Source organism: Candoia aspera, chromosome 1 (genome assembly GCF_035149785.1).
Source record: "Candoia aspera isolate rCanAsp1 chromosome 1, rCanAsp1.hap2, whole genome shotgun sequence".
Taxonomy (NCBI): domain Eukaryota; kingdom Metazoa; phylum Chordata; class Lepidosauria; order Squamata; family Boidae; genus Candoia; species Candoia aspera.
Genome location: NC_086153.1, coordinates 160,638,813 through 160,661,931, shown reverse-complemented (window position 1 = coordinate 160,661,931; position 23,119 = coordinate 160,638,813). Strand labels below are relative to the sequence as shown.

Below are 23,119 nucleotides of genomic sequence, written 5' to 3'. Positions count from 1 at the left end.
CCACTAAACCAGGTGTGGAGGTATTCCTACCACTGTGCACAGTAGCCAATCAACCTGCAGAGGTTTGCCTAGAAGAAAGTTAAGCACAGGCAAATTAGACAGCAAGACTTGACCCTGTACAAACTAGAAAACACTACTTTCATCCCATAACAGGAAAACACAGGCAGAGGTTGCGGTAGGTTGGGAGTAAGGAGGGACAACACCATGTTCCTGCCCTCCAGAAACAGTTGGTGATCCATGCTTGCGAGGGGACAAACTGGAAGTGCAGATATACCTGATGTTATTATTTACTCATGAGGAAAATTTCCCTGATGCCTTTTTTGTGATTTGCACGCCGTAGTTTTATAAAACACAGCATTATATTTATTGCAGAAGAATAAATTGATAAAGTTTTTGAAAGTGGAAAACGCGATTTAGCACAAATAATGTACATGTTTTGTATCACTCAGATAGTATCTTCTAACCATTACTGGATCATGTGTATGCCTAAAAAGCCTGGACTTGCCTTTACTGCTAGCTGAAAATATGCTTCATCAGGGAAGACAATACAAATATCTTAAATGCGCTTTTAAGGCCTTAGACATGAAAGTGGTTTGGATATCAGAACCCAACTTGCTTTAAACATCTCTTTATAACCATGACTGACGGTTTATAATTTACAAGAAGGGTGTGGCTACCAAATTTACTAAAGCAGATACAAGCACTGGCTTTTCAGATCTGCACTTACGCCTATCTCTTGTCTAAGAGCTTTGCTGAATAGAAAGGTCACAGCTAACATCCCTTTCTATAGGTCTAGTGCTCAAAGGCTTTTAAACAAGAATATGAAATCATATATACTGTAAATTAAAGCCTTTAAATTTGGGATAAGAATTTTCTTTTGCTTTGAGAAAATCCTACATCCAGGCTGGAAAATAATTTTTTTCATAGCATCTATAATTTTGTATCATTTTTTAAAGAGATGAGAAGTTCTATTTTTGTTAAAAGGGAATCTATCTAAAACTTTAAAATATTAAATGCAATATAACTTTCTTGTTCCTATAATTTAGGTGAAATAATTTCTGTGATACAAGTAGAATACTGTCTAAGGTAGATTTTATAACACAATAAATTTACTTCTATTCCAAAGGAAGGCCACTGAGTTTAGTGGGTGTTACAGCTGATAAATGTGCTTGGGATTGGAGCCTTAGAAATTATAGGAGATAACAAAGTAGTGTCACTCAACTCAGGACTAAAACATAATCAATTGTAATTGATTCTAGGGGTGGCCATTTAAGAGAAATATTTGAGGAGTTTCAGGGTAAAGCTGTCAAATGCATGTTATATGAGGAAAAACTGAATAAATCACTTATTGTATGATTAAATAAAAACTAAGGTGGGAAAATATGCTATAATATTTGAAAAAGCACAACCAAGATTATTCAAGGTGCTCCAAATTAATAATCTATTAAATTTACATTGATTTATAGCATTATTTGAATTATCTTCCCTCCCTAGCAGACTGCTACTTTCAGGCCATCTGAGATTGTAGTGCTAAGCTACCAAAGCCAACAAAAAAAAAACCATACAGCAAGTATAAAATTGTGTGCTGTTTTCAGTGGTAAGAACAGTTGTTTTTTTTAAATGATGCTGTATGCCATACCTGTTTGTGGACAGTGAAGCAATTAGATAATTTTACATGCTGGATTTAGTGGTCTTATGGGGGCCTTCTTTTGATGATGATGAGTATTTCCTCACTTACTCCAAGATGTGGTAATCTAGCTGTTGCATTTGTGGCCATTCTGTGCATGCTGACAGTCAATGGCTCTGATATATACACAGCTGGGATAGACAGTAGCTCTATCCGTTGTGACCTCATTAAAAATATTTCCATGTCTTTCATATTGTTATTCAAGAATTGAGCTATATGTATGACTGGCTTCTAAAATTAGGTAATAATTTAATGCTAATGCCTTGATTTTAGTTGCAGTGTAGGCGTTATCAACCTTAATTTCTAAAATAATTAGGAAATTTAAAAATAAATACAATTCAATAATGATATTCTATAGACAAACCAATCTGAAGGCTGGTAAGGTAAAAACATCAAACAGAAACAAATGTTGCAACTGTAAAGGCTCTGCCTTCATATTTTTAAATGATGCATCTTCCCTGTTGAGTGTCTGTTTTAGATAAGTGTTAAAAAATTACTATAAATCTGCTGAATGACTTTGTATCATGTAGATACACTGTTTGCAGAATGATCTATAAGACTTCAAAGAAATGTTAACCTTTATTCTGACTAAACTAGACACGTACCTCTGTATCACAGGACAATCCCACAGATTTTTGGGATTTATATTTAAAATGTGGTATCTTGGAACAATTTTGCAACTTCTTCACATTAAAATACTCAAAGGTATTCAATACTTAAAGGCAAAATAGTGAGTAAAATACTAAAAATCATTCAACTTTACTGCTGTGACTGTCATAATAAATTAATTTGTTCAATAACTTCAGTTAACTACATTTTAATCAGTTAAATGTGTTTTCTATTAACCAAGCAAAGACATAATTGTTTAAAAAATAGAAACATTTGTCAAAATCTTCACACAATAACTTCTCTCATTCTTAGAATCGAATCACTGAAATTCTAAGGATGTTCTTATGGGATATAAATTAGTAAGAACTGTATAATTAAAATAATCAGGGAATAGATAATTCTACAGACAATCATTTTAATATAAATGAGAGTTGAAAGCATACATTATTATTTCCTCCTCTGTGCTGAATGATCCATAAGCAAGAGTCTGAATACAGTCAGTCATGATAGGAATATAGTTCTAAAACCACTGGTATTGTAATGGGATTGCCGAGGTTGCCCCAAAGTGCTATAAATATATCAGTGCTCTAACTCTACCTAATGCAATAATCTAACAAATCAGTCCAATTAATCAATCTGTTAACTGGATTACCTAGCAAATATATAATACCCAGTTACCTAATTAAAAATATCGTGAGTCTTATCAGGACTCAGTCTTGGAACAATTTTGGGCCACAAAAAGTTGAGATTACCTCTTCAAAGATAGGATGAGAAAAATTATGCCTTTTTCAAGGTCTTATCCTAGCTAAAGAGCCATGGTTCTGGGAAATTGAGGTTCTGGGACTTCTCTGAGAAAGAGTATTGAACAGAGTTGGCCAATCATTTTCCAGGACAAAAATCCAACGACGTTTTTTTCTCCTGCAGAGTTATTTCCTTAAAGATTTTGACCCATGTTTCTTGCCTGAATGGATGGAGTTGGAATAAGAGTTCTTTACTTCCTCTTCTGTCTTTCTGTGGGCACTGTTGCTTCTATCTAGTTTCTACAAGTTTAGCATTCTTCAAATTCACCTGTTCTTGTGGGATTAGCTCTTGATCGGCCTCTGGAATTTGTAAGGCAAATCTTTTTCCTTGTAAATTAGGTAGAAGAAAACTAGTGTCAACTATTAGAGGTGCTCAAAGGGCACGTTTTCCTGTTCAAATCCACCTATCCTCTTTAGCAAAGACTCTGCTCCAGGTTGATAATATTCGCTGGCTTTAGGCAGAAGGACTTGTATTCAGAAATTCCTGTGCACTGCATGGATAGTCCAGCATCTTCACTTTATATCACACTTTAAAATACTTTCAGTCAGCCTACTCGATTTACAAAACAAATTGGCTATTTCTAGAAAGTCCAGATACAAGAGAATTTGAATGCGTAGATTATATATATTGACAATTGATCATTACTGTATTTGAAAATTTTGCTGGAGATAAAAATCTTCCCTGTATCTATCAATTTTCTGGAAACACCATTTGGTTAAAACACCTATTTTCAAGCTTAGAAAAACTATTCCTCTTGAAATTCCTTAGTTGACACATCACATCTGTGATGTGTTACACCCTGTCACATCACATTACATCTTGCAGAGTAAACAGAAGAAAGGTTATAAACTCAGTGTGCATACCAACTGCTAACAAGAATGTGTTTTTGCCAACTTCTATCTAAATGAATGCACTCAGGAGTGACAATACTGAGGATCAGATAACTTCTGGTTGAAATTCCTTACACATCTGCTGGTGGAGAAGTCCCATTTCTATCATAACAGTAAACCACATTTATACACTAGCTTAACTGACCAGGAATTTTTATCTTTCTTACTTTCTGGATGTGTGTGGGTGTGTGTGTGGGTGTAAGAAAATTACTACAAAAGTTAGGATCAACAAGGAAATAAAGCATTTTTTGCTATAATGAGTTGATTTGTTTTGGTTTTGATCCAGGATTTTCCATAAATACACAGAAAAACCACTCTGCAAGTAATTCCTTATGAGGAGCCATGAACGTGCTAAAGGTTGCTTAAGGAGAAGCACTTTGTTTACTTATTCGTTGTAGCCAGCAGTGGTAATGATATACCACCACAAAGATGATTCATGTTCCTGATAGCATTACTTTGTAGCTGATGCCTGTGGCTAATCAGAATACAGTTTTTATACTTTTTTTTTTGTTCTGCCCTATTAGAGCTTGTGTCTTCATGGTTCATCTTCTGTATTTAGATAAAGAAACTATAAGGATGGTTGCAGACACAAACAATGCTAAAATATTAATGGCTACTACCATAATACCTTTTCCTTAAAATACAGTGCATCTCCTTCCCTGTTTCTCTTTTTTACTGACTATAGCAAGCCTAGTCAGTATGACTGGATGACATTTGTTTCAGCGCTCTTATTCCAGTATGCAGAGAGCAAATACACAGACTGAAGGTGATAAACAATGAACCTTTTCAACCAATACAAATTCATGGTATAAAACTAATGAGGCTTTCATATATTTAATTCTGGTTAGAGAAGTTATGGTACAGAAGGAAAAAATAATGTTTATTATTTAAATTCCAGGAAGGACAGGCTAAGAAAACCAGTTGCCTTTGATGTACATATATTTATTAGAGGTGTCAATCATCTTGCAATGGAATATATAGATCAAAATAGATAACATGGCATTGGAAAAGCAAACAGAAGTAGTCACAGTTATTGTGGCTATGTCCTGTAGTCAGACCAAGAAACCCCCCCCCCCACAAGGCCAGCTTTCATATAGAGCAGACACTGCAGTTCACTGTTTTAAAATGACAAAGTACTGTATATTTTTATAAAGGTTTAAACTACAGAGTATTATATATTTTCATAAAGGTTTAAGGGAAAAGCTGGTTAAAAAGAGTAAATTTCAAAGAGACTTTATAAAATGTATTTTATAAACAGAAATGGCACTATGATGTGGCAAATCCATGTAACATGGTTACATTTTTATGAACATTTCAACATTGCTCTATTAAAAAAAAATCTTCAGATGTTGCCACACTATTACGCCCTGAGTTTTGAAACACTTGAATGTTTATAAGTCTTTGAATTGAGTAAGGATGGAAGTATTGTTAGGTATTTCTCTACATCAGTGGGAATACAATTTCCACACCTTTATACAGAATTGGTCTAAATCACCATTTTATATAGGAAATAGCATATATACATGTGTGTGTGTGTGTGTGTGTGTGTGTGAAGATAATGATAATAAAGCACTGTCTTCAGATTAATCCATGCTTGGCCTCCAATCCAGAGAGAAATAGTTAATGTGCATCTCTTTTCCATTTCTTGTGTCCATAGTTTTAAACAATGATATGGATTGGTATCTCTCTCTCTCTCTCTCTCTCTATGTATGTGTGTGTGTGTGTACACAAACAAATAATCTATATGTCATATAGAAGATAATTGGTGCAGCTGTGCTGAAAACTAAAATCACAGAAGACAGTATGGCAGTACTGTATCAATAGAATTATCTGAGGTTAATGTAATGGTATTCAAAATGTAAGATGGTAGTATCAGAGTTGCTTACACACTAGTCCTCTACTGTAATTCTATGTCATTCTAAAGAACATTTAGTTTTGCCAATAATGAAATAATTTTATTTTGATTAAACATAAATTTATTTTATTAGATTAAAATGTGATTAAAATGTGATTTCATTTCATATCACAAATGTAAGATGATGTAGTTTTAGATTTCTAGCTTATATAGGATACTTTATAGTCCTATACATATTACCATAAATTAAATAGTTAACTTTAATTTGAAATCTGTTTCTTCAGTGTAATACATTTCTTTAAAAAAAGATCAAAAGTTCATGTTAAGTAATAGACCACTGAGTAAATCCCGGTAGCATTTTAACAATAATGAAGTCATATCATTTTTAATAGAAAACTTTTCTTATATATGTTACCAAAATGTGAAACAGCCAACAATTAAAGGCAACGTTTCTTTATAAAAGGAGAGGGCTCTGGAATTTCTCTTTGAACTATGCATCATTTATTGGGAATCTTGTCACAACATGAATCCCTTTGGGGTGAAAGCAATTGATTTGAAGGTTAAAATAAATTAATCTTGCTGCGACCTAATGCAATTTATTGGAAGCTGGCCTTGGGAAACATGCTGACATTTACTACATTGGCTTTTCACTGAGTTTTCAAAATGCAGTAATGTATTTATGAGTAAGTTGTTCATCTTCACAAGCCTTTATTAATTATGGTATTTTAAATGACCTAGTTAAATTTGTATTAGTTTCACAAAGAGTTTGATTTTATTATCTCTCCATGGTAATAGCTACAAGTTTCATCATTTTTACATTAACAACATTGAGATGTTTGCTAAGCCAGAATTCCATCCTGTCCCCTTGTCCACTGCCCCATCTCTCTTCTCCTCTATGCTGATGATGCGGCCATACTGTCTGTAACCCAAGTAGACCTCTGAAAATGCCTTAAAGCTCTATCACTATACTGTGCTACAGAGCACCTCAGAATAAATTACTCTGAAATAAAAGTATTGGTATTCTTTAGGAAATGCTTTAAGACCCCAGTTAGATGGAAGATCAATGGCATATTCATTGACCAAATACAATCCTTTAAATATCTAGGTGTCTATTTTCAATTTTCTGCTTGCTGGTCTACTCAAACAAAAGAGCTTCTAGTAAAAGCCGCAAAAGTATCCCTTGCATTGTTAAATTTGCAGGCCAATTTGGTAATAATTATGTCCCAGTTGCTATTAACTATTTAAAGCCAAAGTTCTGGGTTTGATGCTGTATGGTGCTGAATTTATAAGGAATCCAGTTTAGAAGCAATTCCATCAAAATTCTTGAAAATCTCACTGCGAGTTTCTTATTCAACGTCTGATGCTCTAACACAACTGGAATTAGGTTGCATTTCCCTTGAGGTCCAATTAAGACTTTGCCATCTTAGATTCTGGCTGAAGCAAGTCTACTGGGGAACTTCCTTAGTCCATTTCACCTTGCTAGATAGGTTCTCGTCCACCCTAGGATGACAAATTAATGATGATTTGGTATACAGTACTGCATCTCACGTCAGCACTACCTGCTTTGGGACTTGATAAAACCCTGGCTAAATTGAAGCAGAGGATTTGGGATCTAGATATCCAAAATGGCAGAGCCAAAATCTCCCATCCCTTTTATAGCACAATTGTTGTGCTATAAAATGGCACGAGCAATGGCACGAGGAAAAAAACTGTTTCGATGTCTAGATGTTTTGACATACTGTACTCTGTAGCGCCGTCCTGATGATAGAAGTTGAAACAGTTTATGTCAAAGATATCTGCAGACCCTTCGCATCCTGGACATAAACTGTTTCAACTGCTACCATCAGGACGGCGCTACAGAGTACCGTATGTCAAAACATCTAGACATCGAAACAATTTTTTTCCTTGTGCCATTGCTCTGTTGAACTCCTAATTAATGTAGCATGATATAATGATTGACAATGTATGGTAAGACATGACTGCTAAGATGTGACCGGTAATGCTCTGTTAAATGTGAACATATGTTAGACAACAGATGCAGTATACTGTCCCTTAATTCTCCCTTTAAATATGAGTGTGTGTTAGTTAATAGCTGTAGTATTATTTCCTTCAATTTTTCTTTCTTTCTTGATTGTATAGTTTTAGTAAATAACATTATTATTTTACTATTGTTTATTTTTGATGTTATGTAAATATATTGAGAGCTCTTCCACCAAAGTCAAATTCCTTGTATGTCTAATCATACTTGGCCAATAAAGTATTCTATTTTCTATTCTATTCTATTCTATTCTATTCTATTCTATTCTATTCTATTCTATTCTATTCTTCTTGTTAATAGCTATAGCAATTAGGAGACATCTGGTTCCTCCCTCATGGTATTAACTGTTAGTTGTTAACTGTTTTAGGATTGTCTCACAATTTTTAGAATTCCTGGTATAGTTATAGTATTGTATTGTCGGTCTTTTCTTGTATTTGGTCTTTGAGCGTAAACATTTTTTGATCAATTGGGATTGTATGTACAAAGCAAAAGATGTGTGCAATTTAACTGTTCTGATATTTAATAAACTTTGGAAAAAAGAGATACAGAATTTATCTTGTCCAGTGTTATATCTATAACAGAGATAAACTTTTGAATGACAGAAAGGCATAGAACATCTGTTGTTTATTGTTTATTCAGAAAGCGTGTGTGATATAGTGATTAGAATGTCAGGTTTGGTTTGGAGAAAATTCAGTTCAAATCTAGCTTGGATATGAATTGGGGGTTATCCTCTCTGCCCCATCAATAGTGACTAGTGGTCTAGGTTGGGGTTATTCTTATTCTTAATTAGCCGATTTCTACGTACTGCACCCAATGAGTGTGTTCAATGGCTCTGGAAGCATGGAGTACCACAGACTCTGTTCTAGTTCCTGTGCTGTTCACTGTATTTGTAAATTACTTGGTTGAGGAGTTAGAAAATATAATTAGCAAATCTGAGGATGACACAGAATAGAATCTGGTGAATAGAGAACATACAGATTTTCATAAATAAAAAAAGAGATAGTGAACACCTCACAGGGTCTTCACAACCTAGACCACTGGGCAAAAATCAGAGAGATGAATTTCAACAAAAAGAAAGAATATTGCAGTCTAAAACCACAGGATCTACTGTATATCCTGATCAATAATTTTGTCTGCATCTGCTTTATTTATTTATTCATCCCTCAAATCCTTAGATATTCCCACTGCAGATAAAAATATGTCTTATTGCCATTATACTATCAATATCTCTCAATATCTATTGTTTTTGGGAGCATTAGTGAAATGCTATTGCACTTATCATCTGCTTATGAACATTTGTTTCCCTAGAACAGTTAGGCTTGGGTGTGATCCAGCATGGCTCTATGTTTTTCAGCTACACTTGAATGTTTCTTCACACTGCTCTATTGCCCAGCTCAGGTGGATGAGAATCTGCTCTCTTAAAAATCTAATCAAATAATTTGGAAAAACTCTTTAAGGGGACATTATGTTTCCAATTTCCACTTACCCTTCTAAAAATCTGGGAAATTTAAATTTAATGTAAGCATCTTAATATTATGTGCTAAGTGAAATGTAAATATTTTGTTCAATCTCATATGCCATAATGGCTTCACAGGTTAGGATCCAAACATCCAAAATTTCCCTTAATCTTTCTGGTCAGCTCTGAGTAAGGAGGGGATACTTCCAGATAAACACTCAGCAGGTGCAGCTTTCCAAATCATTTGATAGACAAAAGTATGCCCAATGTATTTGTACAAGGCATTCTGCTTTTCATAAATTCCTCCAATTCTTCTAATCGATTAGGCAGAAATTAAATGGATCCATGAATCTAATACTGTAGTGACATACATTAGTTTCAATGGTGAGCACAGTGTATCACAAGAGATGTAGTTTTAGTACAGCATGATTCAATTGGAATTGGAATTGCATTATTAGATAATTGCAACCATAATTTCTCTTGAGGTCAGATTGTCAAAGTTTTCATGGATGTATTCTGAACATGGCAAATACATTTATCTATCTATCTATCTATCTATCTATCTATCTATCTATCTATCTATCTATCTATTTCCCGCTTTTATTATTTTTATAAATAACTTATGCTCATTCCCACTAAAATGGACTTTTCTGCTTTAATTGCCCTTACTCTGTTTGGTCCTTTAAGCATCTGTGTATGTTAATCAGGAAAATGTCTTGTAATTACCTTGAACTAAAAGAAAAATAATTGATCATGAAACAAAGTAAAAGTATTTATTCTAGGAAAAATAAATGGTGTCCACTATGTAAAACATGTCCAGGTTTTTAAACTGCCATACCCTGGCCAAGTCTCTAGCAATCTGCACCACCATTGGTTTGCTTGTCACCTGTCATGTATGTATGTCAGGTGAGTGTCTGACAGAGAAAAAGAGAGAAAATCTGCAAGGTGGCAGGAGCAGCATTTTGTACGGTATGTGCATGCAATATTACTACATGTATAAGAAGAGCAGGCCTTCAATCCGACTCTGCTCCCACCATCTTGCAAATTTGACTCTCCCATGGACACCACTGTAGATATACCAAAATTTTAAACTAGCATTTTAAGGAGCAATAAAAATTTAAAGTTGATGTTATGACCATCATTTAAATGTTAATGTTATAAGCAATAAAAATATCAGAAAACTAATGGCAGACAGCTATCTATGTCCAAGTCTGTAATGTATTGGGTTGGTAGTAGGTCGATCTTTTTGCTAAGATCAAATTAGGGTTTGCTAAGATCAAATTAGGGTTTATTGGGTTATTGGGTTAGCTTTTTGAAGATCAGTGAGAATTCTGAACACACCTGGTTGTATGGAAATAGGGCAGCTATTAACTGGAGGATACAGTTATGCTAAAAAGCAATATCTGTAGTGTCAGAGACCTGGAAATAAATTCATTTTTTCAACAAAGTCATGAGAAAGTAGCCCCAGTTCTGCCTATATGAAATAGAAGTCACATTCTCCTTTCCCAGATTATTGTGGGGGTGAAAGTTATCAGTTGTATTATCTACGAAGTCCATGTAAAATTCTATAGTTCTATTCCATAGTTGCCTGTCTCCACTTCGAATGGAACTTGGGTGACAAGGAGCATATTCCTTGAACTAAAAGTGCTATTTTGATCTTATAATGCCATAAATACATTCACATGGGATTTCAGACATAAAAAACCCTTTGAGACCTTGGCCTCTTAAAAAGCTTTTATCTAATTAAACTCAACAATATTTATTTGTCCCCAGGCAACAGGCAAAAGATAGCTGATTTTTTCCCTTCAACAAATCTCAAATGAAACAAGCAAATGTTCTGTTGCCTGAAATCAAGAGAATAAGAGTTGCCAAATCCTCTCTTAATTTTCACTGGGCAGGAAATAGTTGCTCATTTACTTATATATTATATTTGGCAAACAAGTAAGTAGGTCAAATTATAAAGTCAGAGTTTAATGTTTTTTGCAACGTTACAACTAACATTTCAGTGTCTTACTGTAGTCTGTTCAAACTACATATACCATTCTGAAGTATTTCTAAGTTTCAAGAGAGGTAAATTGCTTTTTAAAGAATGGGGTACAGAGCAAGGACCACTTGGCTATGGAAGAGTAGCACAGAGAAAACATTAAGAACGAGAGGCAGTTGTTATGATGCATTATTTCAGTATATGGCACTGAAACAAATAAAAACTGAGCAATGATCATTCTTGGATGTCATAATCAAATGGTCACACTTCTAACATTTTTCCCAAACAAATTTGCTGTGATTAAAATAACATATTTATGCTGCAAATGGAATGTTTGCCCCAAATACATTTGTCTTCTTCAGTTTTATATAGTAAGGTATATAATATATGGTATTTTCATTGTGTTGCATTTAACCAATATAGTATTGACACATATTTTCAAAAACTGAAGACTGAAAAGAAAAGCAAAATGTGTATTCCCGAAGCCAAGTCTTTCTGTATATTTTTATCTTGATATAACTGTATATACACAAACTATACATCTGTTTACATATTTGTCTGTAATAAATTTCAAGAAATGAGAATATTTTGTATTTATCAATCTGTACCAAAACGTAAGATTAAGATAACCAATCGTAAAATTGTAGATAGGTACAATCCTGCCAGCTATGAACTTGCCAGCTGATGGTGCATGGAGTGACACATATATTTAGAACAAAATAATCTGCAAATAAGCTGGTAGTAAATTTAATAAATTAAAGGAAATGTGATGTCTGTGAAAAACAGTTGAGGAGGATATCCCTTTAAATATAATGTATAACTGTCAATATGAATTTCAAGATCTAGATTTTATTTTTTAATATGCAAACAATATAATTTGTTCTCTTTGCTTTATTTTGTCAAGAATTCTTGTGTATTTGGGGACTTCTAAAATGCTGCCATTGTCACTTGTATATCTAAAGGTTGTTTCTGTATGCTTTCCTTTCTTCATAAAGATGCCAACATTGTCCTCCCAACCAAAAACAATTCCAATTAGCCAATATCCCTACTACAAGCATAACATGACAGCGATACAAGAACAAGTATTGATCAAAACAAAAAGCCATTTTTAAAAACAGTGTTCATTCTTACCAACTCCTGCAGTTATTGATTCTGTGTCAATGTTGTTAGCTTTTTTCTTTGCCACTTCAGCTAGTGCCAATTCACCCTTATCTAGTGCAAAGTAATGGATGTCCTTTAGAAATAAAGCAAAATAAAAGATTAATCTAAAATGAATCTTGGGCAGGTAACAAAGGAGAATTTGAAAAGAACAAGCTTCTTTATTCCTTAGATCAGATACAGAGATGGAAATGATGAGACTATATTTATAATTTTCTCCATGTTACTCTTGAAATTCAGGTTTATAATCCAGCTTGTATCTCTTTACCGGTACTTAGTAATGAATGAAGCATTAACCATTAACAGAAAGAATAGAGCCACTCAATCCTGTGGTACAACTTTTAATAAACAACTTAGACTTTCTTGTTGTAAAAGCCAAAGCTTTTGCAAATATCCTAGTACAAGAGGAAACATTAAGGTATATAATGAAGGTATATTTTTTCCTAAAACTTCCTAACGATTTGTGATATCCCATTGAACATTTTATAACTTCCTTTTGCTTTTTCATTCCTGAGTGCCTTCAATATGGATTTTTATTTTTGTTCATTCTAGTCTGAAAATGAGAGGCAACGGTAGCTTGGAAAATTTCATTTTATTTTCTAAATCAAAGATGCATGTTCTGAGGGGCCAGGGCTACATGTGACCCTGAACTCAAACTGAAAACTGACATAATTCTATATGATCTTTTTTTTTGGGGGGGGGGGTGGAGAGTAGGAAGTACAATAGTTAACAAGCCTGTTCTTCAGATCTGTACACCCTGGTGATAAATTACATTTTTTTGTATAATCAAATATTCTGCTGAATTACGCAAAATAATTCAACATCTTTATACAGTTTTGGTCTTGCAGTTAAAGTCCTGTTATGCAGTGTCAGTGTCAACAGTTAGCATTACTGAGTCTGACTGCAATAATGGTGAACTTGGATTGAATGAAGGTGGATAAACTTATTAACTTACGTTATTAACTTACGTTCTGTTCAATACAAACACCACCAAAAAATGACTATGGAACAACCAAGTAAAATAACATTTCAACAATATTCTTTCAACACATTCTTACAATATTTTCCAGGTAATTTTCCTTGTACCACTCAGCAGTTCTCTTATACAATTTTTAAAAATATTTATTTAACCTATAATCCTGTACACAATTATCTGGAATTAAAAAGATTTATATTAATATGCAGCTTAAAACCACAGCAGAAAAACATCAGAAAGAGGAATCACAAGGAAGGGTAAAAGTGAAGCTCAAGATAAATAAAGTCTGATTAACGATCCCAAAATAAAAAGGCATCAGAACTTGGAGAGAGCATTTCATAGAGTGCCACTCCCGCATCTCTGATGGTGGGGCTATTTGAAGAGAAACCTCTGCTGAAGTTTTTAATGGACAAGCAGTTACATGTACTCAAATGGTCCTTGAAAGTACCTGATCCCAGGTTGTAAAGAATTTTGAATGCCAAAATCAGTACTATGAATTGATATAGTTAGTATACAGTATATAGGTGAACATGTATCTTACAAGGACTGGTAACTCACTTCCCCCCCTCTTCTTTTCCATAACAGAGGACTCTTCTCCATAAATAAATCTTGGGTACTGTTGGGGTGCGAGGGGAACTGTATGTCAGAACAGGCAAGATGGTAAAAGTGAACGTTTCAATGCAAGCCCCATCTCATTTGTACATCCTTTGACGTTGCATGCAAGTATGAAAGGGGCAGGCCTTGCATCATACCACTTCTGCCATCTTTTTGACCCTCCACCCTCCGCACATTGATGTCACTGTTCACAAGGTCAACTTGCTAATGAGAAGCAAGGGTTGTTTTACTTATTAGCTTGGGCCTGATAGGCATGTCCAACAATAGATTACTTAAAATTTTCATACCTACCTAGGGTGGGAAACCAACAGCAAATGGCGTAATTTTTTCCTATCCCCACATTGATGATCCGCTAGGTATGGCTGTTTTACCATTGGCTCATCTTTTCCTACAACACTGTGCTATGTATTTGTGACCATAAGGAAACATAAAAAGGGATATGGCAAAACATGGGCTAAATAGTAGACAATGCAATTGGAACTAGGTACATTACCATATATTTGCTTGGAACAGTACTGCCTCTCCTGATTGATTTAGCTATCATAGACATATTTGCTATATTCTTATATTTGCATCTATAATTTAATAACTGATAGAAGATCCAACAAACCTATTTCCTCTAAGTTACCTGAAGGGGGCAATACAAACAATTCAAGAACAGTGTGTAATTATTGTTGCCCTCTTAGGACCTAAATCAGTTCTTCAAAAACAAGTGTTACTAATGCTTCTTGTGCAGCGGCTCCTACTTTTTTACTCAACTTGGGACATAAAAACAGAGAAAAAACAGTCATAGTTTACTTTCTGCTGAGTATGCAGTGAAAATAACAGATGTTAATGCTAAGAGCATGAAGTGAAAGCTTATTAAAGTATTTTTTCATGAATATGAATGCAACCACAAGATGATTGCTGCTAAGAGATTTTGGAACAAAGGAGAATACTTCTGGTTTTCTGAAGGGCTCAGGTCTCAATAATGAGTCTTTACTCAGAATGAAGACCCTGTGGTCCTCCAGTTGTTGCTGACTTGTTGCTTCTAGTCATTTCTCACCATTGGTGATACTGCCTGGTGCTGCTGAAAACTGTAGTTTAAAACCGACCAGAGGGCTGACTCCTCAATCCTGTTTCTAAGCTTTTAACTGCTACATTCCTAGGCTTTCCCTATGTGTAATCTGAAAACAAAGGCAGGAAGAAGACACAGAGAGAAGAATCCAATTTGGTTCCACTAAATCAAGTTACTTGAATTAAGTTTTATGCTTATTTGATCATATTTTTAAAAAATATTCCTTCCAGTGTGTTATCTGTAAAGCCTCCATCGGTGGGTTTATTTCAGGTGGCAAGTGGTCTGGTTAATTCATACGATCTTTACTTGGTTGCCAGTGCAAATCCTGCCTGAGAACAAAAACTGGTTTCTTTGCAGATAAATTCAGTAGGATTTTGGATTTGTTCCTAGGCCAAAGAAATCAGTATCTCGATAAAAATGTTATGAATTCATCTCTCTGAATGTGGGTCAGTAATGTGGGCTGTGTTGCAGAGTGTGCTTTGGATCTCTATACTGCCAGGTTTACAGTTACTGGGAGTACAAGATGGAGTTTATCTCTACATGTTTCTATTCCAAAAAAAAAAGAGGGACTTATCTTCAGATATGCTTTGTTATGATGCATAGAGGCTGAACTCTTTCTTGGTCTGTTAAAACTACCAAACTACTACTCATAATATCATTGGGTTAGATGAAGCAAAAGCTTCTTGAACATTTTCATCCCATAATCCAGCAGGGCTTTGCATTAGCCTACCTTTGAAATTGGTTTAGAAGCTGCAGTTAGTGATTCAGAATGCCATGACTAAGTTGCTGAAAGGGGCAACCTGTGATAAACATATCACACCTGTTCTGAACAGTTGCACTGGCTGCCATTTTGCTACTGAATCAAATTCCAGGACCTTGTGTTCATATACAACTTAAAATTGGAATACCAGATAGCTTTTCACATAGGGATTTCTTATGTGGCAACGTGAAGAGGACTTTCTTAATAAAAGTGTCCTGATTGTGGAATTATTTCTTGTTTGGTTATGACTGGAGTCAGCTGAAAAGGATTTGTTCAGCTAGGCTTTTTATTCCAACTCAATTTACGCTGCCCTTTTCAAATAGCCCACTTTTTTTTCAAACTAGTGAAGGAGTTCATTCCACCCAGGCCTGTCCAAATTTGGTCCTACAAATTTATTTTACACCACAATATCTGTCATTCACAATCACTGAGCATTATGGTTGGAGATCACAAGAGTTACGGTTCAACAGCATTGTAAGGCTGGAAGAACCCAGGTGAAAAAAAAAGTGGTATATGTATATGTATATGGAAGTTGAAGCACACCAGTATAAGAATGTAATACATAAAATGACTTTAGCAAACATGAGTTTAGACTTATTTTTGCTATTTGTTGCTCCCAGGGCTGGAGTTAGCCTATTTGTTCAGCCCCTGGCATTTTCTGGTAAGGTACTGTCAGGTGTTGGGTGATTTCATCTGGGCATATATGTTCCTCTCTCTTTTATTGTTTTTCTCTTCTCTTTTTTAACCATGTAAACCACCCAGAGTCACTTTCGAGTCAGGAGGCCTTCTAAATCTAGTAAAGTAAAATAAATTTATAATTCCAGTAACTCAATGAATTACTCTGTTTATCACATCAAGCTGTTTAACACAGAACACATCAAAAAGCTGCTGATCAAAATGAAGCTACATCAGAAAAACCAATTAATCTAGCTATTCCAGTTTTTTTGTCTCATTTGTTTTTTTTTCTAAATTCAAATGTACAATTCAACTTTATTGTTTAACTTTATTTTTAATGCTAGTTTAATTTTCTTAACTTGCTTGTTCGCATCCTTATTGTTACTTGCTTATATTAATCATATTTGACTGAAGTTGGATCATAACATGCAGCAATCAAATTTGTATTGCAAGAGAAATATAATCACACTTCAGTGAGTTGATTCATCTACTCTAAGTTAAAAACAGTTGAATATTAGCATTGGTATGTGCACTGGCAAATATTACTGATCTCACTGTATTTTGAGAAGCTTGCAGTATTAAAACAGGGCACAGGAAGGAGCTGTAACAGTTTTATCAGATTAGATATAAATGTATCTAAATATATATGGTCTTTGATATTATTTATTCCAATATAACACAACTGAAAATTACAGAAAACAGTGTTATAATGCTTCTGAAATCACATACAATTGTTGCAACTGTACACATCAGATTATAGAGTTTCTAATCAAAAAATTTAAATTATTTATTAAAAAACTAAATATAATTGAAACAAAGCAGATTACTCATTTTATTAGATTTATATCCTGCTTTTATTTTTTACAATGCAAAGCAGCATATATACGATAATGCTCCCTTCTCCTATTTTCCCCATAACAATAAACCTGTGAGGTGGGTTAGACTCCAAGGGAATGACTGCTCTAAACATCACCCAGCCAGCTTCTATGCCTGCAGGAGGACTATAACTGACCTCTTAGCATCTATTTTTGAACTTTAATCACTCCACTAAACTGTCTCTCACCAAGATTACCTGGAATAAGACATCAGATTGTACTATCAGCTAAGTGATTCACTGATTTGAATGTTATTTGGGAGTACTAAATACAGTGCATTTATTTCTGAGTAAGTTTCATAGGCCTGAGTTACATGTGTTAAGTTCAAACTGCTAAACAGATATTGTAAATACAGTAAGAGCTCTGGAGAAGAAAACATATGTAATGCAATGGATATACTAAACTATCTCACTAGACTTTCCTAACAACACAAAAAATACAATATGAAAATTTTAAAAAATCAAGATGTGTGACGCCTTGGTTCTTGATATTTTTACACATTTCAAATGGCACAAGACTCAGCTGTCCGTTATATGTACAAAAGCATACAGAAAATGGCCTGCTACTCAGCTGCAAACAGTAGCTGGAAGGGGGCAATTTTAAGTACAGAAACAGTATTGGGAGAAAGTCCTCTCAAGAGTTTTCTGGTATCTGCTACAACTCCCCCCCCCACCTCCCGGTCAAATACAGTTTTATACTATAAAGAGAACTTACTCAAATAAAATAATTCATATATTTAGCCTAAACTTGGTTTCAAAATCTATCCTTCTCTTTTTCTAGTATATTATTCTCTCTGTAAACTTTCTTCTACAGTAGTTCTTACTTTTTGGCATCTTTATGCTTAAAATTCAAGGAATCCTGTAGGAAAAAATCAAACAACTTTTACCTTGCTATTTTTAGACTATAAGATACCATTGATATTCTTTTGAGGATGTCCATTGCAATGAATCTGGAGAAAGAGTGGGAGCTTTGATGAAGAATAGGAATGTAGAGGAGAATTGTTGTTGTAACAGACTTTTCCCAAGAAAATTTAAGTAGGTATCAGAAAATATTCCCAAGAACCTAATATTTAACAGTAAAGTTAATTTAGTTTAACCTAACATTTTAGTTTAGTTTAATATTTAAGTAAACAATATATCAAGCAATATAATAACAATTAGGACAAAAGGTACAGTATGTTTGTTAGAAAAGGGACATTCACAACTGCTGTAATTTTTTGCTGAACAGATTAATCCATTGCAGACGGTCACCAAAGAAGTGGGATTTTTAAATTTTTATATATATGTATTTAATATATATATATATATATATATACATATACTGTAAATTTTATTTATGTATAAATATATATATATTTATAGATAAAATAAAATTTTATGAAGTTTCAAGACAAGGATAAAAGCTACAAAAAAAAAACTACAAAAAAAAAAAGAACTAAAAACATGTGAAAACACAAGAGGAAAAAATATAAAATTAAAAAACACAAGAGAAATTTTTTCCCCCAAAATTACAGAAAGATGTGACTTCCGACTTTTAACAGCAAGGATATACAAAAATTTCCATAATCAATCTCTTACTCTATATTAAACCAAAACCACATTATTTCTATAAATAATTCCACTTTAGCACATTATAAAAATCACTAAGTACAGTTACTCCCCCCATATTAAAATAAAGAAAAAAAAATCATATAGATCTCCTAAATGACTTCCCCCTCCCAAAGTTAACACTTATTTAATTATTCCCTTCCTACTGCTATTCTATACATTTCTGTCTACTATAATAAAAATCAAACTAAAATGCACATAAGTTGTCTGCCATTATACTAAATAATACAACAGTTTTAATAATCTTAATCTTAATAAACCTAAAAAAGAAAAACAATTCGAAACAGTGACCTTAATCCAAATCCTTAAAAACAAATAACATCAGTCAAACCCTAAAAGCAATTAGATAAACATTCTTCAACCCTTATCCCACTTCAAAATAAACCAAAGCATTTACATATCCCCATGATGTGCACAGAACTTTTCTCTTGAAAAAATCAAACAGCCCAACTGCCCCCCTCAAAAATTCCAGCTTCTCTTCAAAAAACCTCCAATGCATAATGACCTCTTCTTTTTCATGGCATTCCACCAGAAAGTCAATTTCTCTTATTGCTTGCAGCTCTCTCTCTCCCTTAAATTTCTCCAACTCCACTATCCGATCCTCATCCAGCATCTCAATAGAAATCCCAATCTCAATCTTAGAAGAAACATTTCTCTCACTGTTGAATTCATCAATTTCATCCACCACATCCCCAACCTGAAGGCACATATTAGACCTCATATTTTCCACGATTGTGGTGGATTTCAGTGGTGCCGCTGGTTCTCAGGAAGGAAGGAACACATTCCAAGGAGGTGGAGGAGATAAGAGGAGGCACAGTCCAGGAGGCAATGGTGGGAAAATGAAGAGGTTCAGAATAGCCCCTCCCTAGAGCTCTCCTGGGTTATTTCCCTTTAGGTTAGGTAGAGTCTGGCAAGATTCTGTCTAAAGAGTTGAGCAAATAACTGAAGTTTGAATGGACTGATTCTCTGTTGTTCTTGGGCTGGGCCTGACAGCGATGTCCTGAATATCTTGCATAAAAGCTTGGTAGAAGTCAGAAGAAATCTGTTTAAAATCTTGGTGGAAGTCAGAAAGAATCTGTTTGAAATCCTCCATGTCTTATGCAGTAGATTATAATGCCCCCTAGAAGCTTAACCAGAGAAAGTCGAAGATATGGAAAAGTTCTGAAGTGTGTTTACATAAAGTGAGAGTGAGATAGCAGACAGTTCTCAAGGGAAAGTGAAAACAGAAAGCTGAAGGTTCAAATCAGCTGATTCAACGTGTAAGGAAATGCTAATATCTTCAAATTTAACTCAAAAATAATAACAGGAAGACAATTGTTAAATCTCAATCCGCCTTTATATTTGGAAGGAAAACGAAGTCCAAAACTTAAAAAAGATTTTTTTAAAAAAGGAATCCCAAAAATAATAATAAGCACCAAGAGAACCAGCTTCTCCTCACTGTAGACAGCCTCTTTTAGGTTACGCATACTTAAAAAAACCCCATAAATTTAATGATTAAGAAATGGGGTGGCTGGTCTTAGTGTCCCTTTAAGGCTACAGCGCAGCTTGAAAAATGACAAAAATGATGAAATCCCCGCGTCCCAGCTGGCTCCCAGTCGAATGTGAAACGCTGTTTGCAATTTTTTGGCTGCAAGCAGCCATCCAGAGGACAGATGGGATGATTCCAGGTGTTCTCCTTTACCCGGAGAACATTTCTGAGCTTCAGGAAAACTTTCCTGAGCCTGAAAAAAATTGCTGCATTGTCAGGTCTGCCTGCTAAGCCTGTGTGCACAGCTGTTCAGTCCACCATTTCCCCAACAGAAGTCGGATTTCCCCTTATGTTTTCATGCTACTAATAACTCTTAACTGTCCTCTCTGGTTCAAAGAATGGAAGACAGAAGCTAAGTACTACTGAACTGAGTTACATTTTTTCTCGTCCTATTCCGGTTGAACATCTGGGCCACCCATTGAGTCAAATGGATATTTAATGTCATGTCTGTGATCTGGAAGAAAAAATGACTATCTGGCAATCATAGAGTAGAGGTGTGGAGGGGGGATTCAGAGAAGGGAGAAGCGTTCTTGGTGTAACTTTGCTCAGTTACAGTCAAATTGGCAAAATAAAAACTTGGAATGGAACCATCCAAAAAAATCTCAACCATGTTTATCATATAATTTGCCCAGAGACAATTCAATTATCTTTCTGTCTTTACTTATTACTGCATACAAGGCAGCATACATGGGGGCATAATTGTCTTACGAGTAATATCCCTAGCTTACATATTAGTCAACTGAAATTATAATTTTAAGTAGAAAGGTGGACTTGAGAATCTCCAAATATTGTTGGACTACAACTCCCATTATCCCTGACAACTGGCTATACTGGGCAGAACTTATCTAATATCTAGAAGGACATGAGTTCTTGACACCTGATTTAAATAATCCCATCTTTGAAAAGAAGAAAACTTTCTGCTATCTGGTACTGCATCATAGCTTCTACTGATGGGAATGATTTCTCCATAGGAAAAATTATTATTTTGTTTTCTTTTTCTTTGAATGGCAAGAATGATGACAACATTTGGAATGAAGTGCTATGGCAAGGGACAAGTACCTAAGAAATCAGCAAGAGCAGCAAAAGGCAGAAATCAAGTGGTTGAGTTTGATATATTTTTCCAACATGATGATGGTACTTGTAACCACAGATACAAAATACAGTTTGCAAGCAGTGATCTTCCCCACTTTCGCAACCCAAAGGGGACTTTAAGTTGTTGTGATGGCATTTCTCTTGACACTGGAATCAGGGAAGATATTGTACCAATTCTGTGAGAGTGCCAAGTAGACTAGTGTTAGTGAAGTACACAGTGAATTCATGTGACACTCCCTCCTCATTGAATATTGAATAAGCACACAGATCACATAGAAAAAAGGCATCTGATGGGCACCAGGGGAAGGGAGAATGGCGAAGTTGAGCATGTCCAGTATACAGGGAATATTCTCCAGAAATATCTCCAGCTAAATGTACTGGCCTTCTATTGTAAGGCACCGTCGTCCTGCAAAAAGTAGAGGCACAGTGCTTTGGCTGCCCAGAGCAGGTGCACAGCCCCAGAGCCGGTACCTGGTATGACGTCTTCCAGGAAGAAGCCGAGGAAAAGCCACCCTTGGAAGAGAGGGAAGATGGGACTAGGCAAGAGTTGCACTGAAGCAGAAGGTAACCTTCAAATTTCCTCATGACCCGACCCCTAGGGACCCTGTTTTAGGGCACCTGGCACAGTTATTAAATGGTGTCAATTAATTGCAAATCAATCTATTTTTGTAATTCTAGCAATAGTCTATTTTTGTCCATGAAGCAAAAAATATAAATCTTCCTGTGAAGAATTTTTCTTCTATCAGAAAAATGCATCTATTTATCTGTTTATCACTACAAAGCTTTCACTTCAAAGCCTTCCTATGAGGAGTGCACCTGCCCTTGTGGCTCAGGTGTGGTCAAAACAGTTCGGCATGTCCTGTTATACTATAGATTTTATAGGGAGTTATACAATATGTTTATTATGCTTCTGTTAGCAAATTTTAGGCCACCTGGATGAATTCCTGCTCACCTTTTTACATTGAGACAGGCGGCCTGCCACTATCTATAAGGCAGAAAAAAACTGCACAGCGGCATGTTCAGCATAATCTCCCATTGCTTTTATATTACTATTTCTTTTACTGTTTACTGTCTGGTGCTAGTGCAAGTTGGCTGTTGTAAATGACTGGCCTTTGGCAGTAATAAAGCATTCATTCATTCATTCATTTATTCAAATTCTTCTGTTTTCATGTTACTACTATTGTAACAGAAGTTATAATTTTAACAGTTTCAAATGCCAGCATTTATGTACACCATTCAAGAAAGATTTATATGTCTCTTTGTAGTGTTTTCAAAGCAAAGCATCCCAAGTAATTCCTTCTTAAGTATATGCAATTGTAATTGGAGTAAACTTGTAAAACTTGTTTTTATTCTTTGATGACATTACAAATCAGCAACTTAAGGTAAAAACAGAATGGTGTAAGAAATGTGAGTCATCCCTGAGGAATATAAATATTAACTTTAAATGGTTAGAAAT

General features: G+C 34.8%; 1 long non-coding RNA gene across 1 annotated transcript in view; it reads right to left on the bottom strand.

The window, feature by feature from the left end:
* LOC134506639 (uncharacterized) overlaps positions 1-12,549 on the bottom strand; it is a 37,898-nt gene extending 25,349 nt beyond the window's left edge. The window contains exon 1 of the long non-coding RNA XR_010068822.1: positions 12,452-12,549. This is a non-coding gene — a long non-coding RNA (uncharacterized LOC134506639). The remainder of the gene's footprint in view (positions 1-12,451) is intronic.
* Between the last annotated feature and the right edge of the window lie 10,570 nt (positions 12,550-23,119).